This window comes from Chiloscyllium plagiosum, chromosome 9 (assembly GCF_004010195.1).
Source record: "Chiloscyllium plagiosum isolate BGI_BamShark_2017 chromosome 9, ASM401019v2, whole genome shotgun sequence".
Taxonomy (NCBI): Eukaryota; Metazoa; Chordata; class Chondrichthyes; order Orectolobiformes; family Hemiscylliidae; genus Chiloscyllium; species Chiloscyllium plagiosum.
In genome coordinates this window covers 91,540,454-91,553,369 of record NC_057718.1, presented here as the reverse complement: position 1 = coordinate 91,553,369, position 12,916 = coordinate 91,540,454, and the positions used below count along the sequence as shown (strand labels likewise).

The window sequence follows — 12,916 nt, the reverse complement described above, 5'->3', positions numbered from 1 at the left end:
CCTACATTTTCCAAAACAGCATACCTGTTTGAAATGGGTATAGCCACAAAAGACTCCTGCACTAGCTGCCTACCTCTCTCACCTTTCCTGGAATTAACCCATCTATGTGACTGTATCTGGGACTTTTCCCCCTTCCTAAAACTGCCATCCATCACATACTGTTGCTGTTGCAAATTCCCCATTGCCTCTAACTGTCTCTCCAACCGATCCATTCGATCTGATAAGGTTCGCAACCAACAGCCTTTATGGCAGATATAATCCGCTGTAACCCTTAAACTTTCTTTAAACTCTCACAACTGATAAGAAGTGCATAACTCTCTACTAAAGGCCATTTTTGCTTCTTCACAATCTACAAACCCAGAAAATAATACCGTCTTATTCCTCTACAAACACTGCCCCAGGTTAAATTAATAGTTACGGCTTATATTTTAAGTTTAATCAAGAGACATATCTCCAAAAACACATAGTCAAGAAAGAACCCCTCTACTCACTACTGCAGACTTTATGTAGGCCACACTTAAAACAACAATACACTTATCTGGTTATGTGCCGTGAACATCGCCCAACAGTTTCTCCAAGATCAGTTGTGAATTTCACTGTTTGTTAATTTTCCCAGATGCACTCCGATGACCAGCGATACCTGAATTCGAACAGCAAAGGCAGTGTCAATTTTCCTTTCTCTCTCTCTCCTGCACTGACCTCACCATATGCTTCCTTTGTCTGTCCTTCTCCCTTTTAAAACTGCTATTGTTTTGACATTTTCTTTCCAAAGTTCCAAAATAATGCATATGAAACAGTAATTGCTGTTCCTGGACTTTGAGGAAATCACCTCCAGCACCTAAAATACCTCGGGGGGGGGGGGGGGGAAGGGAGCAGCTGTGATAGCCAGAAATTCTCCCGTCCTCCATCTTGGATTACCCAGGTAACTTGTGTCGAAGAAAAAGAATTTTAAGCTAGAGGCAGTGTTTGATCAGGAGGATGTAGTGGCATAGTTTTAATAGTACTGGTCTAGTAACCCAGAAGCGCCACCATGGCAACTGGTAAAATTTGAATATAATACAATCCTAGCCTCATGGTGACCATGTAACCACTGCCTATTGTTGTAAAAACTGATCTGTTTCACTAATGTCCTTTTGAGGAGAAATCTATCACCTTCCCTTCTGGTGTGCTACACATTCCTGATCCATAACAGTATGGTTGACTCTTGATGCCACATGTCACATGAACAAGTTAAAGAAAGAAGTTCATGTACACAATGTATGAACAAGGAACATGCAGAAGGTTGATGAGGGTCTTAAGCAGTGCGAGTGTTCCTGCTTCTGGTCCAGAATTTCTGGGTTCTAATTCTACCTGCCTGGAGGTCAAAACATGTCCATGCAAGTTAATTAAAAATATTTTTTAATTAGCTGATGGGTGTGATTTGGTATAAATTGGACATTAGCAGCAGAATTTTGGATGACTTCCAATTCTTGTGTAGAATAAAATGTTGATCAGCCTAAGTTGCATTTGAACAAAGTCTGAAGGTTACAAAGACAAGTTGAAGGTTTCATCAGCTGAGCTCAGGAAGGTGCCAAAAGTGATGATTTTAAGGAGGTGATAATAAGTGTCTTTATTGATGGTATAGATATGTGGTTGAAAGTTCAGTTCAACTGAAATGTGATGCCCAACTTGCCACGAGCCTCAGTTATATCATTGGACAGAAATTTGAAAAGTGGAATCTTAAATAAAAGGGAAATAGATTAGCATGGAACTCCCATTGTAGAGTTGCCAAAAGTCGTGATATTTTATTTTGTCTCTTCTGTATATATTTCCATATCTCCCATTTTAGTTCCTGAAGTTTCACAACCATGTTTTTGAAGTTTTGCATTTTAAGGTTATAATATTGTGTGACATTGGGATTTTCAACTATGTCCATTGTTGAGCTATGTTTAGCCCTTTAAGGTATTTTTGTTTATGTATTTTGGACGATGTTCGTAAGTTAATCTTGGTTTACAATAGTGTGATAAATAAGCAAGTTTAAGAAGGATATCCATCTTCCAAGAACCAGCAGAATATAACACCACTAGATTTCATTTTAGTCTTTACTAAAACTGTGAGCAATAGTTGAACAAACAAGCTTGAATATAATGTCATTTTTACTGTGAATGTTAGACAGCAAGATGATTAAAATAAGCAAAACATGGCTTCCACTCAGTATTAAACTATATGTTATATAATTAAGTTTAACTTTTTTCAATATATATTCTTGCAAAATGAGCTGACCAACTTACTTTCTGAATATATCATAAATATCCCCCAAGATAATTGATGGATCTTCGAGTACTTCAATAATTGTCAGCTGAATTAACAAAAACAGCTGGCAGTCATACACACAATAAAAAAATCAGTTAATTAGTTTGATTTTTTTCCTTCAAAATTTCAAACTTTAACCTGATTGTAAGGCTCTTAGTGATGATCTAGTTTCATTCTTCTTGTGTTACTTTACTGTTTTCTTACGGGATATTTCTTCAACACTCACTTCTCGAAATGCATGATTTCCAGGACTAACTCAGACTGAAGGTTGACGTGTAATTATTAGTAAACGGAAGCTTAAAGCAGCATTGCAGATGCTAATACATAACAGCAGCAACAAATGATAGGGGCATCATGTTTTCATCTTGTACTTGTCAAGCAAGAAACATCCGCATCCTTGTCCTTTTCTGTGACATTTAATACTTCGGCCCTAAGGCCTAAATTAAGTCCAGTGTATTATGTAATTATCTGCTCTGGTTCAGCATCACATATTTGTTAATAAATGCCCTACATTAAAGCCATAAAATCAAGAAAATAAATTAAATTGTGTGTCCCATTTAGAAATTCATCTTGAAGTGAAATGTTGACTAATAAGATCAGCCATGCGTCATTGTACTCCACTGTTCTCTAATGTCAGTGTGCATTTGTAGCTTTGTGAGCAGATAAGAGTTGCATGCTTGTATTGGTCGTCAATAGCAGCAGGCTTTTGCAGATAAGCTTCCTGACACTGGCAGAAGCAAAGGGAGCCAACATTATTGCACATAATCATTTCCTTATTGTCTGGAGAAGTAAACGCAAATAACTGGCCAACCTTCATGCAACCTTCATAAACTAAACTAAATCACACCATAAGTTACAGAAAGAAAACATGAAAAAAATTGCATATCATTGTTTGTGACATAATAATTAAATGACTTTATTAATACCAACATTTCCATACTAAACAAAAGGTGATAAAGGTTAAATCTGGTAATGCTCGTATAAGAACCTTGTCCTACTTGTCTTAACCGAACATACTGTTTTCACTGGCCAAGTTTCACCAGTTTTTCTCTAAACTACAAAATAATGTAACTTCAACAATGAGCAATTCATCTGTTTTGACTGGTAAGAGGACATTTTGCTGCCTGTTTACTTTTGATAAATTTATTTACTCTTAACCTAAGATTTTATGAAGGAAATTTTCATTTAAGATCTCTTTTAGAAATAAAGGTATCAAAAACTCTTGTGAAGTAATCGCAAATTTAATCAGAATCAGGCCCTGAAGACATGAATTTTGACTGAGATTTTTTTTTAATTGCTGAGCCGATGCAGTTACTATGGTAGCATCTTAGGCGGTTGTGAATGGTTACCAATATCACACTTGATCCTCACAACCGGATGACATAATGTCTTTAATTCCAGGACTGAACTATTGATGCACAATAAAATGTGTTGATAATCTGTTGCTGGTATGCTTTCAATCTGCTGTAACAGAAGGGTGATTTGGTTTATAAATCATTGTCAAGTTTATTCACACAGTTGGCAGAATGACATGTTGCTTTGGTTTCAGGAAGCTTTGGCAGTTGTTAGAAAATGGAAAGCCTCGTGTCTTTGAGAACACGCAAGAATGAGTCTTATCATAACAAACTTGCCTTTTTCTAAAAATCAGATAATTGCAAAAATAATCTAATAATAACACCAAGGTCTCAGTATTGTATCATCTATTCCTCTCTTTATGTAAGTTTTAATTTAAACTGGAAATATGTGATATTTCTGGTAATTGGCTTTAAGAAGCTGTTCAAATTGAATCTTAATTTAATTATCCTTAGTCCATGAAGTTGCTGGATTGTCATAAAATGCCATTTATTTCACAACTGCCCCGCCAATACACATCGTACTTGTGCTCGTTAACCTACAGTTGGCTCCTAGTCAAGCAGGATATTCATTTTAGAATTCTTATTCTTGTTAGCAAATTGTTTTACTGCCTTGTCCCTCGTCGAATTTCACTTGTCTAATTCTGGCATCTTGATCATCCCCAGTTTTAATCACTCCCCAGTTGGTGACCATGCTTTCATTTGGCACTAAGCTTTGAATTTTCACTCCCTGCATGTCAGCATCTCTCGACTTCACTTTCCTCCTCTGAGAAACTCCTTAAAATCTTCTTTTTGACCAAGCTTTTCGTCATCTGATCTAACATTTCCTTGTGTGGTTTGGTATTATAACCTCCTTTTAAATGCTGCTATGTTAGAGCCGTGGCTATTGTTCAATAATACAAGATTAAGTGGCATTATGGCCGATTTGCAATGAAGAGTGATACCAACATGATAATTAAGATTACCATGAAGGATTCTTCTCAGCCTCTCTCTTCACCTGAGGTGTAGTGGCCCTCAATGGGAGAGCAGTTCTGGTCTAGTAAGATAATCGCAACTTCACCTTTTATCTTTTGCTGTCAGATTGCATAAACGTCGAATCTTCTGTTAAGGGCATGTGCCCAAAACGTCGAATCTTCTGTTAAGGGCATGTGCCCGAAACGTCGAATCTTCTGTTAAGGGCATGTGCCCGAAACATCGAATCTTCTGTTAAGGGCATGTGCCCGAAACGTCGAATCTTCTGTTCCCTAGATGCTGCCTGACCTGCTGTGCTGTTCCAGCAATAAAGTTTCAGCTTTGATCTCCAGCGTCTGCAGACCTCACTTTCTCCTTAAAGCTTCCTGTCCCAGCTCTGCCAAATTAAATCTTCTGATCTCCCTCAAACATTCTTTCATTCATCGGGTTACAGAGTGATACAGGAGAAACAGACCTTCAGTCCAATCAGTCCTTGCCGAATGTGATTCCAAACTAAACTAATCTCACCTGCCTGCACCTGACCCATATCCTTCCAAACCTTTCCTATTCATGTGTTCAACTTATGTAAAGGTCTTTTAAACATTGTAATTGTACCCACATCCCCCACTTTCTCAGGAAGTTGATTCCACACACAAACCACTCTGTGTAAAAAAGCTCACATATCATGGTTTTTTAAAAGTTTTCTCCTCTCACCTTAAAAATGTGCTCCCTCATATTGAAATTCCCCCATCCTAGGGAAAAGACAACTACCATTAACTCTATCTGTACCCTTCATTATTTTGTAAACTTCTATAAGGTCGCCCCTCCACTTTCTACGCTCCAGTGAAAAAAGTCCCAGCCTATCCAGCCTTTCTTTATAACTTAAACTTTCCATTCCCAGCAACATCCTGGTTAATCACTTCTGAACCATCTCCAGCTAAATAATATCTTTCCTATAACTGGAACATCCAAGCAATCACTTCCACAGCAAGGCCCCACTCAGTAATGCCCAGTTCCTTAAATCTCAAAAGTCCTAACCATCTCAGTTCATAGAACAGAGAACAGTACAGGACAGGACTAGGCCTTTCAGCCCACTACATCTGTGCCGACCATGAGGTCATTCTAATCTAATCCCATCTTCCTGCACTTGGTCCGTATGCCTCAATTCCCTGCCTGTACTTTGTGTCTGTCTAAATGCCTCTTAAATGTTGCTATCATATCTGCTTCTATACCATCTCACAGGGTAGCGCATTCCAGGCAATTACCACCCTCTATGACTCTGTGCAAGGCAAGTTATTTTACACAGAGTCATAGAGGTCTACAACATGGAAATAGGCCCTTTGGCTGAACTTGCTCATGCCGTCCAGTTTTCACAGTTAAACAAGTCCTATTTGCCTGCGTTTGACCCTTGCCCCTCCATATCTATCCCATCCACGTATCTATCTAATTGTTTCTTAAATGAGAAAATTTTACTTGCTTCCACCACTACCTCTAGCAACCCGCTCCAGACAAATGATGGGACCTTGGAATGAGCATCATGTATTTTCACGTAACGGAGCCTTGGCAATGATCCAAGGACTGTCCTGCCATTCACCACACTGCATAAATTGCCTTCTTTATTCCATGCCCAATAAGCTCAACTGAACCGCCATCTCCTTTAAACTTTCCCCCTCTCTCCTTAAACCTATGCTTTCTCGTATTTGACATTTCCCCTGAAAAGTCCCTTGCTTTTAAACAAAAAACAAACTTCTAAGAATGTACAGATATACAAAATAGAAATTAAAGTAGACCATTCAACCCCTCAAGCCTACCCTGCCATTGAATAGATTCTGTTCTTTAGACTCTTGTACAGTTCCTTTGGATTGAAAGTAGCCCACAGTTTTAAAAAGGAGGTTGAGAGAAAACAGGGAGCTAAAGACTAGTTAGCCTAACATCGGTAGTGGGAAAAGCTCTACAGTCCATTACAAAAGATTTCATAACAGGGGCAGTTCGGGGCGGCACGGTGACTCTGTGGTTAGCACTGCTGCCTCACAGCACCAAGGACCCGGGTTCAATTCCAGCCTCAGATGACTGTCTGTGTGGAGTTTGCACATTCTCCCCAAGTCTGCTAGGGTTTCCGCTGAGTGCTTCAGTTTCTTTCCACAATCCAAAGATGTGCAGGTAGGTGAATTGGCCATGCTAAATTATCTCTGTGTTCAGGGATGTATCGGTTAGGTGCATGAGTCGAAGGAATGAATCTGAATGGGCCACTCTTTGATGGGTTAGTGTGGACTTGTTGGGCCAAAGGACCTGTTTCTACACTGTAGGGATTCTATTCTATATTCGCTTCAAAAATGGTGACAGGATCAGTCTAAGTCAGCATAGATTTAAGAAAGGGAAAACATGCTCAACAAATCTACTGGAAATCTTTGCAGTTGTAACTTATAGATTTGACAACTGGAGATCCACTGGATGGAGTTTATTTGGACTTTCAAAAGGCTTTCAGTAAAGTCCCACATAAGAGATTAGTATGTAAAATTAAACGCAAGCAAAATGTAGGAATAAACAAGTCTTTTTCCAAGTTGCAGCCAGTGATTAGTAGGGTGTCACACGTATCAGTGCTAGGACCCCAGATGTTCACAATATATTAATGATTTTTAAAGGGAACTAAATATAATATCTTCAAGCTTACGGATAACATAAAGCAGGGTGGGAGGGTGAGCTTGAGCTGGAAGGTGTTTGCAAAAATAGTTCAGTGTAATATGAACAAGCTGAGTGGGCAGTTGAAGTACAGTTTAGGTAAATGTGCATTTATTCACTTGGGTAAACTAAGAAGGCAGAATATCTGAACTGCAATCGATTTGTAAAGGATAAGGTGCAATGAAACCAAGGTATCCTTGTACACCAGTCGCTGAAAGCAAACATGCAGATGCAGCAGGCAGTGAAGAAGGCAAATGGATTCAAGTGCAGGATAAAAGGTAACTTGCTGCAATTGTACAAGGCCTTCACACCTGAAATATTGTCTGCAGTTCTTGTCATCTTTTTGAGGCAGGAATCCTGGAATGACTTTGATGTATGAAGAGACATTAAATCAGGAGAAGATTCATTGGAGTTCAGAAGAATGGGTGGGGATCTCAAAGAAACCTGTAAAATGCTATCAGGACTAGATGGGCTAAATGCAGGAAGGATATTCCCAATGACCACAGAGACCAGAAGCAGCGGTCACAATGTAAGAACATGGGGTCATCTATTTAAGGATTGAGATGAGAAATTTCATCACTCAAACAATGGTAAGCCTGTTGAATTTTCTATCTCAGAGAGCGATGGAGGCCAAAACATGGAATGTTTCCAACAAGGAGTTAGTTAAAAATGACATGACATCAGGTTATAGTACAACAAGTTTATATGAAAGTATAAGTTTTCAACGCACTGCTCCTTTGTCCTCCCCAGTCCAACTTTGTCCAGCCCAGTCCAACACCGACACTTCTACAACAAGGTGTTAGGTATAGTTCTTGGGACTCAGGGAATTAAAGTGTATGGGGAGAGAGCAGGAACATGATAATTGATTGGATGGTCAACTACGATCATACTTAATGGCAGAACAAGCTCAAAAAGCCAAATGGCCTACTTCTGCTCCTGTTTGCTACATTTTTGTGTTCCTATATTTCATTTGGACTGTGGGTAATCTGTTAACGTTTTGCCATTCCTAACCAGCCCCAATAATCCTTGATTTTCTTGCCTAAACATCTGTTTTAAAAACCCTGCTTCCACTGATTTCTGAGGCAGAGAGTTTCATAGTCACATTACCCTCAGATTTCTCCTCATCTCTGTCTGAAAGGGCAACCTCTAATCTTTAAACAATGCCCCCTAGTTCTGGACTGACCACAAAGGGAATCATCCTTTCCATGTCCACTTTATCAAGATCATTCAGGATCTTGTGCACTTCCATCAAGTCACCCTCCATTCTTCGAAAGTCCAGTGGAAATGAGCCCAACCTGTCCAACTCATAAGTCAACCCATTCAAGCCCACCAATCCAATAAATTTCTTCTGAAATGCCTATTAAGCATTTACATCCTTCCTTAAATGTGAAGACCAAAACTGTACATAATGTTTGAGATGTGGTCTCACCAATGCTCTGTATAACTGAAGCTGAACATGGTGACTTTTATGCTGAATTTCTGTCATTATAAAGGATAACATTCCATTAGCCTTCTTGATTATATGCTGTACCTGCAAAAGAACATTTATGATTCACACACCAGAAAACCTAAATCCCTCTGCCCCTTGGAATTCTGAAGTCGTTCTCCATTTAAGTAATACTATGCCTTTTGGTTTTCCTGACTAAGTAAACAACTCGTATTTATAGACCTTGTGCTCCACCTACCAGTTGTTTTGCCGATTCACTCAACCTGCCTGTCCAAAGTCTCCTCCTTCGCCGACTTTTGTGTTGTTTGTAAATATAGTTTCCATGTCTTAGCTTTCCTCATCTAAATTATTAATATAAATGGTAGAAAGGTGATGCCCCAACATAGATTCCTATGGGACTCCAAGTCACACCAATCAAACAAAAAAAGCATTTATGCATACTTGCTGTTTTCTGCCAGCATACCAATCTTTTGTACATGCTAATGTTACCCTCATAAGCTTTTATTTTCTTATTGAATGTCTTCTGGAAATCCAAGTCTAAAGGCTGTCCTTTCACCATAGCTTAAATACTCCTTCAACAATAAATTGGTGAAAAATTATTTCTCTTTGACAAAACCATGCTTCCCAATTATCTTGAATGTTGATAGACATCAAGCTAACTGGCCTGGTAATTTCATATTTTCTGCATCCTTCCTTCTTGAATAGAGGGGTTATATTTTCTGCTGATGGAACCTTTCCTGAATCTAGGGAATTTTGGGAAAGTAGCACCAATGTGTCTGTTACCTTATTGGAACCTTTTTTAAGACACCAGGATGTAGTCCATCTTGACCCGGAGAATTGTCAGTCCACAGTTGCATCAGTTTCCTTCATATCACTTCCCTCATTATTGTACAGTTAATACTGGAATGCTGTCTGTATCCTCTGTATTGAAAACAAAACCAAAGGTTTGTTCATTTCATCTACTGTTTTCATATTGCCTACTGTTTGCTCCCTATTCTCAATCTCTAGAGGATGAACAGTCAATTTACTTTTTTTTTTCTTTTTAAATACTTTAGAAACTTGTGCTATCCATTTTCACATTGCGAGTTTCCTGTCATACACTAATTCCTTCCTCCTAATTAACAATTTTGGTTATTTTCTTCTGTTTTTTATATTCTGACCAATCATTTGACCTGCCACTCATTTTTTTGCATTTTCCCTATATTTCATGCTTTCCCAGATTCTTCAGCTAACCAAGAATTTGGGTTCCTCCCTTTAGAAATTTTTCTTTATATTAAAGATATACTAATTTGGAGTATTCTGGAATATCCCCTTAAATGTAGGGGAGGTGATGGTCTAATACTATTATCAAGAAATCAAGAATAGACTATTAATCAAGAAATTCAGCTGATGTTCTGGGGATCTGTGTTCAAACCACAACAAATGGTTGATTTGAATTCAATAAAAAATATCTGGAATTAAGCATCTACTGGTGACCATGAAACCATTGTCGATTGCTATAAAACCCATCTGGCTCACTAATGTCCTTCAAGAAAGGAAGTCTGCTGCCCTCACCTGGTCTGGCCTACATGTGATTCCAGACCCACAGCAATGTGGTTGGCTCTCATCTGCCCTCTGAAGTCAAGAGGGCAAGTCACTCAGTTGTACCAATCACTACAAAGTACAGGCAATAAATGCTGGCCAGTCCCATAAGTGAATAAAAATAAACTGAAGATATTTTTGCCACTGAGTCTCTAGTGATGTGTTCCCAAGCCGAATATGCCAGTTTATTTTAGCTAGTTCAGTTTTCATACCCACATGGTTGCCCTTATTTAAGTTTAAAACACTGATCTTAGACTCAAAGCTTCAGCAGCTCAAAATGTAAAATTCAATTATATTGTGACTGCTGCTGTTTAAAGGTACCTACACACTCAGATCATTAATTAATCCTGTCACATTACACAATACCAAGACTAATAAAACATGCTGCTCTTAGCAACTATCTCAAAATTATTTTATGAACTCCTCATCCAGACTACTCTTGCTAATGTGATTTTTCCAGTTTATATGCAGATTCAGGTCACTTATAATTATTGCCATACCTTTATCACAAGCAACTATATTTACAAGAAAATAATTAAAAGAAGTAGTAGTATACAAATACTTTGTCCCACTTTGATTACTATTGGAGGGACCTATAGACAACTCCCACTAGTGATTTCTAATCCTCTATTATTTCCCATCTCCACACAAATCTATTTTACTTCTTAATATTTGGACAAATAAGCATGTACATCTCAATATTCAGGACCCAATTCTTGTAATCTTGAAGCCATGTCTCCGTAATGACTATCCAATTGAAATCACTTGCTTCAGTGTGCGCACTCAGTTTGTTTACTTTGTTATGAATGCGATAGACATTCAGGTACAGAGCCTTTGGGTTTATTTTTGTTATCTTTGTAGAATATAATCTTGATTGTTGGTATATTTCTATCTTTTTTCTCCCCCTTATTGCCATTCTCAGATCCTCATTTCCAATATGACTGTTTCCCTTTCTTACCTTGTCTGTATTCATTGATATGATATCTTTGCACATTTCATCCCATACCCCCCACTGTTTGGTTTAAAAATCTCTGCATTTCATTAGATATACAGTTCATAAGAATACTCGCCCCAGCATGGTTCAGGTGTAGACCATCTCAATGGTACATCTCCACTTTCCCCAGTATTGATGCCACTGGCCTGCAGTCCAGAATCCCCTTCTCCTACACCAGTTTGAACTGTTACTTCATCTCTGTAGTTTAATATACCCCATGCTAATTTGTGCACTGCTCAGATAATAACATAATGATAATAAACTTTGAGATTTTACTTTTCAATTTAGTGCTTAGCTTCTCCTCAGTTCTATGCAGAACCTCTTTACTGGTTCTCCTTATGTTATTGTCACCCATGTAGACCAGGATCACTGGGCCCTTCCCCACCTACTGTCAGTTCATTTTCAACAGATGTTCCAAACCCTGGCATAAGATATGCAACACAGCTGCCTGGAGTCTTGCTCTTTCCTGCAGAGATTGGTGTCAGTCCCCCTCACAAGACTATTACTGACCACTGTTACATTCCTTGTTGCTTCCCTCACTTGAATGGATTGCTATACCACAGTACAATCAACATAGTCAGTTTGCTTATGTACCCTACTGCCACCACTCTCATCTCTCCTGACCACTGGGTCCCCTGACCTGCCCCACTGACATTCCTGTTCCTGACCATGGACAAAACCAGAAGACCCTATTCTAAATGGTCAGAATGCCTCCTGGTGTAATAAAAATCCAGGTAATATGCCCCCTCCACAATGTATCACACTGTGCGTAATTCATCTTCATTTCCTAACTCTGAGCCAAAGCTGCTTCATCTTCAAAAACTTACTGCAGACATGTTTGCCCTCGATTGAAATGGTATCTGGGAGCTCCCACATGCTGCAGCCTTGAGACATCACAAACTGCCATCCTTCATGAGTTTTAATTATTTAATTCTATTATTTGTGTTGCCTTTTATAACTTAATTAACTTTACCACCAATTTGTATATTATGTTAAAATTTAAGATTCAAACAGTCCTTAATCATTGACCAGTGAATCACTTAACCAGCCAGCTACTTTCACTATCGTCGAGCAAGAATCAATTTCAACTAGTTCCAATGAATTTAGCTCTGCCTCACCTGACCTGCATCTCTGTTCTCCAGGTATTCTGCCTAGTTGTTAACACAAGAGTTGATACTGCTGCTACTTCTTGAATGCATGTCGCACTCGGAACAAAATAAATGAATAAACCACACAAATGCAGGTTAATGGATATGATCTTTTAACCATTACAGAGATAGAGTTACAAGGAGATGAAAGCTGGAAACTAAATGTTCAGGAATGCTTGACATTTCAAAAGGACAGGCAGAAAAGAAAGGATGATGGAGTAGCATTGTTGGTATAGGATGGAATAAGTATGAAAGCAAGAAATTACCTTAGATCAGATGATGTAGAATTCATATGGGTGGGCTAAGAAATTAAGAAAAGTAAGGAGATGCTGTTTGGAATAGACTGTAGGCCCCTAACAGTAGCTATGCAGTGGGACAGAGAATAAATTAGGAGATAATGAGACCATGTACCATGTACATTCGAAGTCCTGTAAAATATTGTAAAGCGCTCGGATTTGCAAAAACCCTTGTA

At 38.6% G+C, this 12,916-nt stretch overlaps 1 protein-coding gene across 6 annotated transcripts in view; it reads left to right on the top strand.

Moving 5' to 3' along the window:
* ralgapa2 (Ral GTPase activating protein catalytic subunit alpha 2) overlaps positions 1-12,916 on the top strand; it is a 585,975-nt gene that overhangs the window by 490,584 nt on the left and 82,475 nt on the right. The window lies entirely within an intron of this gene.